The sequence below is a fragment of the Musca autumnalis genome, unplaced genomic scaffold (assembly GCF_047663935.1).
Source record: "Musca autumnalis isolate F117 unplaced genomic scaffold, ASM4766393v1 scaffold_1, whole genome shotgun sequence".
NCBI classification, from domain to species: domain Eukaryota; kingdom Metazoa; phylum Arthropoda; class Insecta; order Diptera; family Muscidae; genus Musca; species Musca autumnalis.
Genome location: NW_027411644.1, coordinates 77,829,465 through 77,844,764, shown reverse-complemented (window position 1 = coordinate 77,844,764; position 15,300 = coordinate 77,829,465). Strand labels below are relative to the sequence as shown.

Here is a 15,300-nt window from a genome sequence, read left to right as displayed (position 1 = left end):
TAGATTTTTTGAAGATTTTCAACAGCAACCACAGACCACAAAAAACGTGGATTTTTTTAAGATTTTCTACAGCAACCAAAGACCACAAAAAACGTGGATTTTTAAAGATTTTCAACAGCAACCAAAGACCACATAAAACGTAGATTTTTTGAAGATTTTCAACAGCAACCAAAGGCCACAAAAACTTGGATTCTTTGAAGATTTTCAACAGCAATCAAAGGCCACATAAAACGTGGATTTTTTTAAGGATTTTGTACAGCAGCCAAAGACCACAAGAAACGTGTTTTTTTGAAGATTTTCAACAGCAATCAAAGGCCACATAAAAGGTGGATTTTTTTTAAAGATTTCAACCAGCAACCAAAGACCACATAAAACGAGATTTTTATAAAGGATTTTCAACAGCAATCAAGGGCCACATAAAACGCGGATTTTTTAAAAAATTTCAGCAGCAACCAAAGGCCCCATAAAACGCGGATTTTTTAAAGATTTTCAGGAGCAACCAAAGACCACATAAAACGTGGACTTTTGTTAAAGATTTTCAACAGCAACCAAAGACCACATAGATTGTGGATTTTTTAAAGATTTTCAACAGCAACCAAAGGCCACATAAAAAAAGGATTTTTTCAGGAGCAACCAAAGACCACATAAAACGTGGACTTTTTTTTAAGATTTTCAACAGCAACCAAAGACCACATAGATTGTGGATTTTTTAAAGATTTTCAACAGCAACCAAAAACCACATAAAACGTGGATTTTTAAGGTTTTCAACAGCAACCAAAGGCCACATAAACGTGGATTTTTAAAGATTTTCAACAGCAACCAAAGACCACATAAAACGTGGATTTTTTAAAGATTTTCAGCAGCAACCAAAGACCACATAAAGCGTGGATTTTCTAAAAATGTTCAACAGCAACCAAAGGCCACATAAAGCGTGGATTTTTTAAAGATTTTCAACAGCAACCAAACCCCACATAGAACGTGGATTTTTTGAAGATTATCTACAGCAACCAAAGACCACAAAAAACGTTGATTTTTTGAAGATTTTCTACAGCAACCAAAGACCATATGAAACGTGAATTTTTTAAAGATTTTCAACAGCAACCATAGACCACATCGAACGTGGATTTTTTTAAAGATTTTCAACAGCAACCAAAGACCACAAAAACGTGGATTTTTTGAAGATTTTCTACAGCAACAAAAGACTACAAAAACGTGGATTTTTTAAAGATTTTCAACAGCAATCAAAGGGCACATAAAACGTGGATTTTTTAAGGACTTTGTACAGCAGCCAAAGACCACATAAAACGTGGTTTTTTGAGGATTTTCAACAGCAATCAAAAGCCACATAAAACGTGGATTTTTTTAAAGATTTTCAATAGCAACCAAAGACCACATAAAACGTGGATTTTTTGAGGATTATCTACAGCAACCAAAGACCACAAAAAACGTGGATTTTTTTGAAGATTTTCTACAGCAACCAAAGACCACAAAAAACGTGGATTTTTTTGAAGATTTTCTACAGCAACCAGAGACCACAAGAAACGTAAATTTTTTAAAGATTTTCAACAGCAACCAAACCCCACATTAAACGTGGATTTTTTAAAGATTTTCAACAGCAACCAAAGACCACATAAAACCTAGATTTTTTGAAGATTTTCAACAGCAACCAAAGGCTACATAAAACGTGGATTTTTTGAAGATTTTCTACAGCAACCAAAGACCACAAAAAAGTGGATTTTTTGAAGATTTTCTACAGCAACCAAAGACCACAAAAAACGTGGATTTTTTAAAGATATTCAGCAGCAACCAAAGACCACATAAAACGTGGATTTTTTAAAGATTTTCAACAGCAACCAAAGACCACATAAAACGTGGATTTTTTAAAGATATTCAGCAGCAACCAAAGACCACAAAAAAGTGGATTTTTTGAAGATTTTCTACAGCAACCAAAGACCACATAAAACGTGGATTTTTTAAAGATATTCAGCAGCAACCAAAGACCACATAAAACGTGGATTTTTTAAAGATTTTCAACAGCAACCAAAGTCCAAATAAAACGTGGATTTTTTAAAGATTTTCAATAGCAACCAAAGACTACATAAAAGGTTGATTTTTTAAAGATATTCAACAGCATACAAAGGCCACATAAAACGTGGATTTTCTAAAGATTTTCAACAGCAACCAAAGACCAAATAAAACGTGAACTTTGTAAAGATCATCAACAGCAACAATAGACCACATAAAACGTGGATTTTTTTTAAAGATTTTCAACCGCAACCAAAGACAAAAAAACGAGATTTTTATAAAAATTTTCAACAGCAATCAAGGGCCACATAAAACGTGGATTTTTTAAAGATATTCAACAGCAACCTAAGACCTCATAAAACGGGGATTTTTTTCAATATTTTTGGAGCAACCAAAGTCCACATAAAATGTTATTTATTACATCATTTACGTAACCAATTTCTCTAAGTACCTTCTTAACTTGTAATCCTTATGGAGCTGTTTATTGTGGATGCCCACATGAGTTTTTAGAATTAAAGGCTGCAATAAATTTGAATTTTACACATCAGTAACTCATTAGCCAAGCAAATATCAATTTGATATTCTTGAAAATCATGCTTTTTTCGTGTGGGCGCTATAACATCCTAACAGGAGGTGGTCCTTGTTGAGTAAAATCGTTTTGCGTGGGTTTTCAACGATAAGTTGGTCTTTCCCTCATCTAAGTTAGTCGGGCTGTTGTCTTAATGTCAACATAATTTCGTAGTTGAGATAAGTGTAAAGTCGAAAGGGAAATCACAAGGAAGGACAAATGCAGATTGTGTGTTGTAGGAAAAACACCATAAGTGATTAATGACAAGGAACAAATAGACAAACATACAAACAAAAGGAGTGAGCGATGGAACAACTTGTTGTTCTGCTCAGTTACGTTACAGAATGAATTAAATGGGAAAACATCGCCGCCGTAAAAGGTAAAGGGCAAAGAGAGTTGTTTACTGTTGTTTTTTTGTTCTTCTGCTATCCTAAATGTCACAATGTCCCAAAACTGTGCGTAGGAGTTTGATACTACAGCAACAAATTAAGGGAAGTGAGAGAGAGAGGTAAAGAAAAACATAGAAAACATTATACAAGGGGCTGGCAGAGAGCCAAGGATTCAATGAGAGAGATTACGATTTGTAGAAGGGTTGCCATTTAGGACAATTCTGGTTTTCTATAAGAAGACCTCATATTCTTCTATGAGAGGACCTTTATGGTGTTCAAGTCTTCAGTGAGAAGACCCTTATAGGTATTTTATGGAAATACCTTATGCTGCTATATAAGAAGGCGTTCTAATCTTCTATGAGAAGACCTTCCTGTATTGTATAAAAATCGTCTTCTTTGGAAAGACGATCCGGTCTTCTATAAGGAGACCAACTGGTCCTCTATGAGAAGACCTGCTGTTCTTCTATGAAAAGAATAGCTTTCGGTCTTCTATGAGAAGAACTTCGGGTATTCTATGAAAAAAACCTTCTGGTTTTCTGTAAGAAAACTTTTTGTTCTCCTATAAATGACCCCCTTGTCTTTTATAAGAAGAATTTCTGGTCTTTTTTTGAGAAGACCTTCTGGTATTGTATGAGAAGACCTTCTGAAAAAAAACAACTGGTCTTCTATGAGACTCTATGAGAATGCCTTGTGGCCTTTTATGAGACTCTTTTATGAGACTGCCTTTGGGTCTTCTATGGGAACACCTTCCTGTCTTTTAGACCTTCTAGTCTTCAATGAGAAGACTTTCCGGTCTTCTTCGGGAAGACCTTCCGGTCTTATATGAGAAGGCCTTCGGGTCTTCTATAAGAAGACCTTCCGGTCTTCTATGAGAAAACCTTCCGGTCTTCTATGAGAAGTCCTTCCGGTCTTCTATGAGAAGACTTTCTGGTCCTCTATGAGAAGACCTTCCGGTCTTCTATGAGAAGACCTTCCGGTTTTCTATGAGAAGACCATCCGGTCTTCTATGAGCAGACCTTCTAGTCTTCAATGAGAAGACTTTCCGGTCTTCTATGAGAAGACTTTCCGGTCTTCTATGACAAGACATTTTTTCTTCAATGGGAATGCCTTCTGACCCTCTTGTCTTCTATGAGAAGACCTTCTGGTCCTCTATGAGAAGTTCTTCTTTTTTCTATGAGAAGAACGTCTGGTCTTCTATAAAATGAGAAGAACGTCTGGTCTTCTATAAAATGAGAAGACCTTCGGGTCTTTTATGGGTCTTCTGGTCTACTAGGAGAAGACATTCTGGTCTCCTATGGGAACACATTCTCTTCTTCTAGCAGAAGAACTTCCGGTCTTTAATAATACGACCTTCTGATTTTTAATAAGTATACCTTCCGGTCTTCAATAAGAAGCCCTTCGTAGTTTCAATAAGAATTCCTTACGGTCTTTAATAAGAAGAACTTCGGTTCTTCCAGAAGAAGACCTTCTATTCTTCTATAAGAAGACCTTCTGTTCTTCTATGAGAAGAACTTCCGGTATTCTTTGCAAAGATTTTCTATGAGAAAACCGTGTGGTCTTCTATGAGAGGACCTTCTGGTCATCTATGAGAAGACTTTCTGGTAAGAAGACCTTTTGGCCTTCTATAGGAAGACCTTCCGGTCTTCTATAAAGGACCTTCTATGAGAAGAACTTCTGGTCTTCTATGCAAACATTTTCTATGAGAGGTTTTTCTGGAATTTTATGAGAAGACCTTCTGGTCTTCTATCAGAAAGCCATCTGGTCTTCCATATGACGTCCTTCTACTCTTCTACGAGCAGTCCTTATGGTTTTCTATTAGAGACCATCGAGTTTTCTAGAAGAGGATCATCGGTTTTTCGAAAATATGACCTCCTGTTCTACTACAAGAAGAGAAAACTATCGTGTTTTCTATTGGAAGATCATTGGTTCTTTTGTAAGAAGAAATTCTGGTCTTTTCTAAAAATACCATTTGGAGGACCCTTTAAGAAGATTCTGTGTGACATTCTGTCTTTCTGTCTTCTATATAAAACTTATTTCTGGTCACCTAAATTCCTTAGATCTTGTTTATGAATGTTTTCCTTAGAAATACTTTTTTTATAATTTTCCTTTGTCTGCTTTTGTTATTGTAGAAAACATATTTTCGTGTTCTGTAAGAAGACCTTCTGATCTTTGAAGTGAAGTGATTCTGGTCTTCAAATGGGAATACCTACTGGAAATACTTTTAATGGTGTATAAAAAGCTTCTGCTGTTTTATAAGGGAACCTGTTATTCTTTAATATGAAGTCTATTATTAATTTATCTACCGGGTTGCAGTATTCCTTCTTATCAGCTACCATAACAGTAATTGGCATTTTACTCTACCATATTTTCCGAAAAGAAAAAATGAAAAAATGGCAACCCTATGCTTTGAGTGAAAACTCAAAGCTATATTAAATTCTAAATACCTATACTATGCGGCGCTCTGATGGGGGGAAACAGGTGTGTTTTACCATATCCCTCAATGGTCGTGTAAAAACACACGAGTCTTACGAAGTTATGTTAGCAGCAACAATTTTTCCTTCTTCCTTCCGTCAGGGCTTAATGGAAAATACCAAACGCCAAAAAAAAAAAAAAAAAAACATAGAATACTCCCAACAGAGGCTATATTAAGTTGGACAAAAGCTTCGATGGCTTCAGTCGAGTTTCGAACATTCACTTTGTTAGAGGTTTCTTCTACCAGCAAAAATATACAAGAAATAAAAAGGAAATATACACACACAAACAGAGACACACCTGTAAACTCACACACACCAAGTGAAACATTGAAATTACTACAGACAACTATTAAATAGAAAAAAATAACAACAACGACCAAAGTGAAAGTGAAATTTAAGTGAAAAAAGTAGAAAATTTCATTTAATGGAAAATTAAAGCTCGCACTCAAAATGTAATTATTGAAATAAAATAAAAATTTAAGTGTTTTTTTTTTTGAAATGGAATTTAAAAATAAATTGTTTCAAGGAATATAGCGGTGTTTAGTTTCGTTCGATGAAAGAAAAACAAAAAAAAGTAACATGACATTGTGACAGTGAAAATAAAGTTTACTTTGCCCATTTTTTTGGAACACGCAATGCAAACTATAATAGTGTTAAAGAAATGTGAAATTGTTTTAAATGTTTGTTCATCACTTGTGAAACATTGGCGGAGTCGACCAATAACTAGACTACCGTCTTTTTTATGTTAAACTAAATACAATATACAAATTAGAATTAAACTTAAAGATTAATTAGTGGAAATGTTATACCTTTAATTTAAATTTGTTATTTAGAAAATATTTAAAATATAGAAAATATTTAACATATTTAACTCCGAGGACTTGAAAAACCGATATAAAATAAACTAAAACATGTTAGAAAATTTTCAATTAAGACCGAAAGTAAACGCAACATAATGAAATCTAGATAGATTTTTAGGACATAGTGTGAATGATTAAAATACGAGCAGAACCGGGAACAAAGGAATTTTTAATTAAAATAGTTTAGCTTCAATTTTCTTCCATACAAATAACATTCTGCAACAAAATTCAATTTTTGTCTAAATTGTCGAAAAAACCAATAGATTATGGAAATAGAATTAGAAATATGAGACAAATGAATCGGCGTTTTTAAAGTTTATATCGGGAAGTAATCTAAGTAGGTGGGCAAGTTACGCCCATTTCTATTTTTATACCCTACACCACTATGTGGGGAGGGTATTATAAGTTGGTTTTGCCCAAAAAGTTTGTAACGCATCGAAATAATGGTCGTATACCCATACTTATATATACCAAAATGAATGTCTCGACGAGCTGAGTCGATCTGTCGATCTATGTGTGTCCGTCCGTCCGTCTGTCCGTCTGTCCATCTAAACCTTGTAATCACGTTACAGGTCGCAATTTTGATCGGATCGTCACGAAATTTTGCAAGTTGATGGGGGTCCCAGAGGGGAAGATGCCTATTGATTTTGGTGATGGTCGGCTAATATTTAGGAGTCGGAAAGGGCAAAAAACTTTGGTGGATAAAAAGACAAGGTTTTTTTCCAAAGCGAATATCTCAGCTTCTATATGGGGTATACCAAAAGCAAAATCTGACAATTAAAGTAGAAAATATCACCTTTCTAATGATGGAAAGTAGGTGCTCGTAGGTGATCAAACAACGAAGATATCACAATAGTAGCAAATAAAACACCAAATTTCATTTTTGCGATTTTAATTATATTGACGAATATCACAGCTTAAGTTGTAAACTTTCCAAAAGCAAAGCCTGACTATGAAAGCAGAAGATCCCGTCTTTACAATGATGTAAACTAGGTCGGCGTAGGTAACCAAATGACGGAGATATCGCAATAGTCGTTAATACATCCCATTTATCCATTTTTTTGGAAATCACGCTACAGGTCGCAATTTTGATCGGATCGTCACGAAAATTTGAGGGTTAATGGGGGTCTCACAGATGAAGAAGCCTATTGATTTTGGTGATGGTCCGATAATATTTAGGGGTCGGAATGGGCAAAACACTTATTTGGAGAAAAGTCAACATTTATTTCAGAATCGGGAAAAACTCATTTGGAGACAAATTCAAAGTTTTATTCTTTGTGAATATATTGGCTTCTAGTAGGAGTATTGCAACGGCAAAGCCTGTCAATGGAAGAAGAAAATATTACCTTTACATTGGTGTAAAGCAGGTTGGCGAAGTTGGTCAAACAAGGGAGATTCCACAATAGTCGGTAATGCATCCAATTCTTCCATTTTTTGCAATCAATCTACAGGTCGAAATTTTGGTTGCTTATGGGGGTCCCAGAGAGAAAGAGGCATATTATTTTTGGTGGTAGTCGGATTATATTCCCTAAAAGAAATGTTTACCAGTGAAAAGCTTATGCACAGGGGTAGTGGTGTAGGGTATCACATGGTCGGCCCCATCCCGACTATAGCCTTTGCTCACTTGTTTTTTTATAAATATTGTACCTGTACGGACAAATTTCGGACCCAAAGTTTTATACCAACAATGAAGACTAAATACCAAATTTGGATGGAGTATTGTGGTCATAACCTTCAAAATACCGAAAATCGGGAGGTACGTTCTATGGGGGCCAGGGTTTTGGAGTCGGAGTCGAGCAATTTTGCTGGAGTCGGAGTCTGAGTCGAAAAAAATAACTCTACTCCGACTCCGGGCGATTTTTGTCTACGTTATAGAAATATAACACTAAATTTGGCATACCAATTTTTTTTTTCAAAAAACATTTGCTCTGTTCCAGAACCTGCAAGAAGCTACTATTTTTTACTACGCCACATTGGGCCCAATGACAGGTTTTTGAGGCAACAAGTCACTGGAAGCAGCTAGAGCTACCAAATTTCGTTCCAATGTTTTTAATGGGCATAAAAGTACTTCTGCAAAATTTGGTAAGAATCGGTTCAGATATAGATATAGTTTTCATGTATATGTTTCATCCGATTTAAGCCCCACAAAGGTCACAATTTACATCCGATCGCCTTAAAATTTGATATGGTAAATCCTGTTCAGGTTAGAATCAGGTCCTGAAAATTTGGCTCTGATCGGTTCAGATATATATCTACATATATATAGAAACCTTTTCAGGTATACAATGATGTTCGAAATATAAATCTTCTGAAATGGCTGGACCGAATTTGATAAAATTTTGTTTGTAGATTCATAAGGTCTGAGAATAGATCGTAAGGTACTTTTTATACCGAAAAATGGAGGGGGTGGGGGACCTCCCCCACAACAAGTTTTAGCCAAACGCGAAATCTCAGAGATTATTAGACGCATTGGTATACAAAACAATAGTAATTGTGACCTCTATCATTAATTTATGTTTTGGAAGTAGAAAACCGCGATCGCGTCCGTTATTTGAAAACTTTATAATTACAGGTTAAGATCTTGAAATTTAGTAGGTGTTTGTAGTACCAGTTATTAAATTTAAAGATCTAGAATATTGAAGATTTCAATGCTTGGTGTAACTCGGATAAGATTACTATAAAATTTGGCGACTTGTGTCATATTGAGCATCGTCCAGTCCCAACCCAGTCTAATAAATTAAAATATCCACATTTTTAAGTGTCACGCTATCTGTAAGTAATTTTCTATAAGTATTCGGATCCATACGGACATGAAATTTTTTTACACATATAGTACTCACTATTACCTTCTATCAGATATATATAGTTTCGACAATACGTCGCAATACCGCGAGTTTTATTCCAAAAACTATTTAAACTACAATACGAACTACACAAAAAATACACCACAAGTCTACTTCAAATATTCCTTACCAAATCTAACTTCTTTTATTTCTTAATCAGAATATTAATTTATATACCTTTACACGTTTTATCCATTAAAAAAACTGTTTATTAAATCAGCGGTTTTTAATTGCCGAGCGAAACAAATTTGTTCTTCGTTGGATAAATTTTTATAAAATTTTACAAAGTAACATGCAATATCTTTGACAGCTCGGTATGTGACCACGAAGCGTTGCCAGGTTGAAATGATTTTGTTTCTAAGTGGCTCAAAGTGTTAAGAATCTAATCCCGTTACTAATTTATACAAATATATGACTTCAAAACTAGACTTTTTGCCTCAGAAAACTGCCATTGGGCCCAATGTGCTACGATAGAATTTTTTCCTTTATGTTATCGAAAAAAATAGTAAAAATTAGTAGATTCTTGCAGTACTGGAACAGACCAATTATTTATTTGAAAATAAATCTATAAGAGAACATATAAGCGAACGGTAGTTAGAGGACAATTTACAGGATATTTACTATCCTTTGAAGTCTAGATTTTTTAACTCTTTTTTGATTACAAAATTCATGTGGAAAATATTTTTTGATCTATTAATTTTTTGCAAGCAAAAGAAAAGTTCTACAGCAATCGAGTTATAATTGAAAATTTTTCGTCTTCTATATAAGTCCTACAAGACTTCTGTTAGAAGCCCTACTGTTTTTTTTCCATCTTGTCTTTTGTGAGAAATCATCCTTATCTTCTATTAAATGACCTGTTGAACTTCGTCGAAAGACAATGTAGTCTCTTTGGATATCCTACTGATTACACTATGACAACAAATGGAAGGGGTGAAAAATTCCCTTTGGGAATGAAAACCAATATTGAGTATATTAAATAACCCAAATGATCCCATAGCTGATATTTCGGAGTTATGACGTAATAATTTTTTTGATAGGGCCCCAATAACGCCTGAAAAAAAATGCTTATAGCTTTGTTTGACGATATTGTTTCATCATTTTGAGATGACATGTTTTCAGTTAAATAGAATAAGGAATCTTTTTGTAGAATATTTTGCCCTTATAAATCAGTTCCTTCCATGCCCGCTTTGTTCTTGAACTGAAAAAGAAAAACAAGACGGGATTTCCTACATGAAAAATGTTCCTCCGAGAATTTTATGTAGGTTCCAAAAAATAGACATTGTCACGTTTTCATTGTCCTTTACCAGTTTTAACCTTTACCAGTCTTTGTATTTCGGTACATTTTGTATAACTTATTACCTATATATGAAATACGGATGGTTATTATGATTATGATTTTTTACAACCTGATATTCCTGTATCATATTTTGAAGAACTTTTACATAAGATTAAGATTATTATAAGATGATTCCATAAAAATCTAGAAACTCGTCGATCGAGTTTATTTTTCAAAAACGTCAGTTTTTTAAACCAAAAATTTAAATTTTGACTTTTTCTGTGCCCATTTCAGTAAAATCTAAAACTTGTTACATAATGGATCGACATTTGACTAGATTTGTATGTCCTTGATAAGCCCACAAAATATATGGCAAACGGTTTATTAGATTTTCGTACGTGGAAAAGTTCCTTCCAGAATATACTCGGGGAAAAAGGTAAATCTGACAAAAGCCGGAGTCGTGAAAAATACTGACCTGGAGTCGGAGTCGAGCCCAATAATACCTCGACTCCGAAACCTGGATGTGGACTATGTTAAGGTGTGGACCTGTACCGACAAATTTCATATGGAAAATTTGATACCCCAAATGAAGACTAAATACCAAATTTCTGCCATTTCGGTGGAATATTGAGGCCACAACCTTCAAAATACCGCAAATCGGCAGGTACCGTTCTATTGGGGTTATATGAAGGCTTGGGCCCATACCGACAAAATTCGGGGGAAAAGTTGTATACCCCCAACGAAGACTAAGTACCACATTTCAAGCATTTCCGTGTGATAATGAAGCTAAAACCTTCAAAATACCGAAAATCGGGTAGTAACGTTCTATGGGGGTTATATCAAAACGTTAACTGATATAGCCCATTTTCAATACCAAACATCCTAGGAGTAATATAAAAATCTATACAAAATTTTAAAGCTCTATCTTAAAAACTGCGACCTGTACCATGATTTCAACTGTCTGTCTGTTGAAATTTTGTTTGTTTTGCAATTTCGACTTAGAATTTTATTCTATTTGAACTGAAGATTTTTTGAAAGTACAAACCCAAACGAAAAAAGCCCTAGTTGGGTTTTGTTGTGTCAGATTCAGCATGGATTTTATGGTCCCATCTAAACATGGTTAAATATTGACTTTTTAAGGCATTTCTGGGCTATATCTCTGAAACCTATGTGAATTTTCATTTGACCTCTGAAGCAAATTTGTAGATAAGGGCAAGAATAAAATATTTGGACAAATAATGAACTCGAAAAACTACACTTATTGCCTCAAATTTTATAAAATATCGAAAATTTCCATAATTTTTATACATTTTGCACCATATCTCTAAAAACGTTAATTTTTTTTTAAGTTTTCTTTTGGAAAAATATTCGCTGGAATGTAATACATAACTCTTCGGACCATGTCATTGTTGTAGAATGCCTCTATCACGTTGTTTTCAGTATATTGTTCAACAACCATTTAATGATTATGTCAATAATGTGGTGAAATACGAAATGCGAGAATAAACTGTTGTGTTTGAAATACGTGTTGCAAAAGATATGATGTAAAATACCGCTGAAACAGCATGAAGTAAGCATTTTAGAGTTTCAGAATGTTCTGAAGAACTACTGAGAACATTATATGGAATATGAAATGAAGTTGAGCCAATGGGGGAATACTCCACTCAAGCAATCGAAAATGAGATTGAATCTTCAACAATAAACAAAACAAACAAAAAACAGCCGAGGCACGGGCTAATGGAGCTTTGTTAAAAACAAAACAAAAACAAAATTCCAATAACAACCTCACAGGCAACTGTGTTGGTGTTCTTTTCAACTCACAGAATTCGAAGAATTCTTAGTTGATACGTGCTGACATGTTGCAAAATATTTTGATTTTGGTGTTTCTTTGGAAAAGCCGAAAAGTGAGTGGGATTCTCATTCATATGAGAATACTAGACACTTAAAGAGTTCGGTTTTTCGCTAAAAAGGCATCATTTCAAAAACTGAGAAGCCAATTGATAATTCCCTTCGCCGGGATGAAATCATGATGTTGGTAGCGATCAGTAAAATTTTGCAACACTGTCAGTTCGTTTTGAAAAACATTACTCTCTGTAATAGAGGGTAATAAAATGAAGTTGAGCCAATGGGGGAATACTCCACTCAAGCAATCGAAAATTATTTGGAATATTTTTGCAAAAGGTTACATGGTTCAACTCCTCATAGTTTAGCTGATACTGACCAGAATTTCAGCAATTATGTAAAATGTTCTATATTTGATCGATTTTGATGCCCTAAATGGAGTTTTTCTTATGGTCTCTTCAAAAGGTAAGTTTTGCTAGTTTAGGGCTACAATATTGCCAAAGACAGCAAGGCCAAATTCCCAATCGTTTCTGAGATAAAGGTCCGATAAATGCAAATAACTGTAGTTTTAGGCCGGTTTAGATGAGACCATAAAATCCGAACGGGATCTGCCGGGACAAAAAAATGCATACTAGAAGTTGTTTGCATTTTCAGTGTTGCATAGTATACTTGAGCGTGTTTTTCAAATTTGTATTTTGTTTTGAAGCAAAAGCAAAGGAAATAATATTTCCAAAACTAAAGTTTGGGTGTGTTCCATGCGCACACATTGTCGTTTCGAAATACATAAACAGGGGGTTGGTTTGCACATATAATTATTTTACGTAGGTATTACATGGCGATCTTGCATTATCGTTCACGCACGGCTTAATTTGTATACCCTCAGCATTTAGGCTAAAGAGGGTATATACACTTTAAACCCCAAGTATATTGGGACGAAATTAGTTTCAGACAATTTGAAGTCGATGTAGCCATGTCCGTCTGTCTCTCTGGCTGGATGGTGCGTAGGATAACTCTCGAACGATCAACCGATTCGAGCCAAATTTAGGTTATCGTAATATTTTGTCCAAACTTACTTTAAGTTCGAAGTTCGGTCCACTCCATCGGGTACCTCCCCCACAAAAGTTCAAAATTTTTCAGTAAAATGGTGTGAACGACAACTCTCAAAGAGATCAATCGATTTGGTCCAAAATTTGCACATCGTATTATTCCTTCCAGATATAAATTGGGTTTGAATATGGACTATATCGGTCCACTCCTTCGGATACCTCCCACATAAAATTCGGAAGTAGTGAAATTTAATAGCTACTCTCGGATCTTTTCGAATTTTTTCGGTAGGTTGTGCATGCTGTTCCCTTTATGATGGTACAATTTTTTTTTTTTTTGGCGCAAGTCCATTCTTCCTGAGATATTGGCCTAAAAGCTAAAGAAACCCTGACGGTACCAACCAAAATGGCAAATCCGCAAAATAATTCTCGCAGGGAGTTTCAGATTGGTACAGATTTTGCAGATCGTATTATTTCATTCAGTCATGTATCAGGTTGGAATATGGACTATATCGGTCCACTGCTTCGGGTACCCCCGACACAAAATTCGGAACAAGTGAAGTTTTTTTCTTTTTTTCAGTAGGTTGTTCTAGCGGCCTCATTTACAACGGTACCAATAGCTTCAAAACCCTGCCGGTACATACTAACATGGATATTGTGCAAGATAACTTTAAAACTTTTTCTTCCAAACTTAGGTTAAGGTAATTCAATATTTCGAGTCCTTTGTGAAGAAGTTTGGTTACTAAAAATGTTTGGTATATGTCAATGATTTGGTATAGGCCCACATTACCATACATACAGATTTTAAAGCAAACTCATGGTACGAAATCAATATATTTTATATACGGCATAATTATTGTGTTTGTTTTGGTTTTGTGTTTTTTTTTTGTTCAGTGGCTGAGGGTATATCTCCGTCATCACTGATACGTTCTTACGTGTTTTCTGGCACAACGGTCGTTTTTAGACAACCCTCGTTTTTTGGTGGGTGCTATGGGATGCGATGAGGAGCGTCATACAACTATTCAATTTGATGAATGCGCACGATAACTCTTGAAGGGAGTAACTGATTTCGACCATACTTTGCACATCATCCTCCCACACAAAATTTCGGAAAAGTTAAGTTTAGGACTCGATCTCGAATCGCTTAATTTTTGTTGTAACATTTTGTATACACTGCTCCCGATACGACGGTACAAGTTTTATCAGGGGCAAGTCCATACCTCCAAGCAAATAGCCTGAAAGGTGCAAAAAAACCCCTATGACAGCGTGTGTAGAGTTTGGTGCGCAAGGTAACTCTCGAACGGATCTGCCGATTTGGTCCAAATTTTGGCCTTCGTATTAATTTGTCCAAACTTAGTTTAAGTTCGAAGATAAGCCATGTCGTTCGACTCTACCTGAAGGAGTCCCTCCCCCCACAAAATTTCAACATTTGTGTCTAAGTACAGTTTGGGGTCTGCTCAAATATCCTTTGGAAATGTATACCGATGCTGTTCGTTGTGGTCCTGTTTACAGCGATATTAAGTTTTCCGTGGACAAGTCCGTTCTTCTTGGTTATACGAAAAGATATGACTCCCAAAATAAGATCCACTTCCATAATGGACTTTGTTGGTCCATTCCTTCAAGTACTCAATCCCCAACACTTTTGAACTTTAATCCTAATCCACATTTTTGTCGGCAAGTTCAAATGTCCAAAAGTGCCACAAAATTCTAAAAGACCCTAATAAATATATTCGATCTGTCCGTAGATGAAAGTTTCAATTCACATTTGCTGAGGGTATATCTCTGTCGGCAAAGCCGATGACACTATTTTACTTTTTTTTTTTGTAAAGCTATTTTTTCAAGTCACAGTAAACTATACAACACCTGACCGTATGTCAAACTGTCCTGAGTAGGTTTAGGCTAAAAACTGTCAAAATTAAAAAAAAATCAAATGAAAAATCAAACACGCAGTGTTTCCATAGGCCAGATAGTTTTCGTGCA

At 35.2% G+C, this 15,300-nt stretch overlaps 1 protein-coding gene across 1 annotated transcript in view; it reads left to right on the top strand.

Annotated features, from left to right (window-relative positions):
- The first annotated feature begins 5,502 nt into the window (after positions 1-5,502).
- LOC141401852 (IDLSRF-like peptide) overlaps positions 5,503-15,300 on the top strand; it is a 362,518-nt gene continuing 352,720 nt past the window's right edge. Inside the window, exon 1 of the mRNA XM_073982404.1 lies at positions 5,503-5,908. The gene's annotated coding sequence lies outside the window, so the exon portion shown is untranslated. The remainder of the gene's footprint in view (positions 5,909-15,300) is intronic.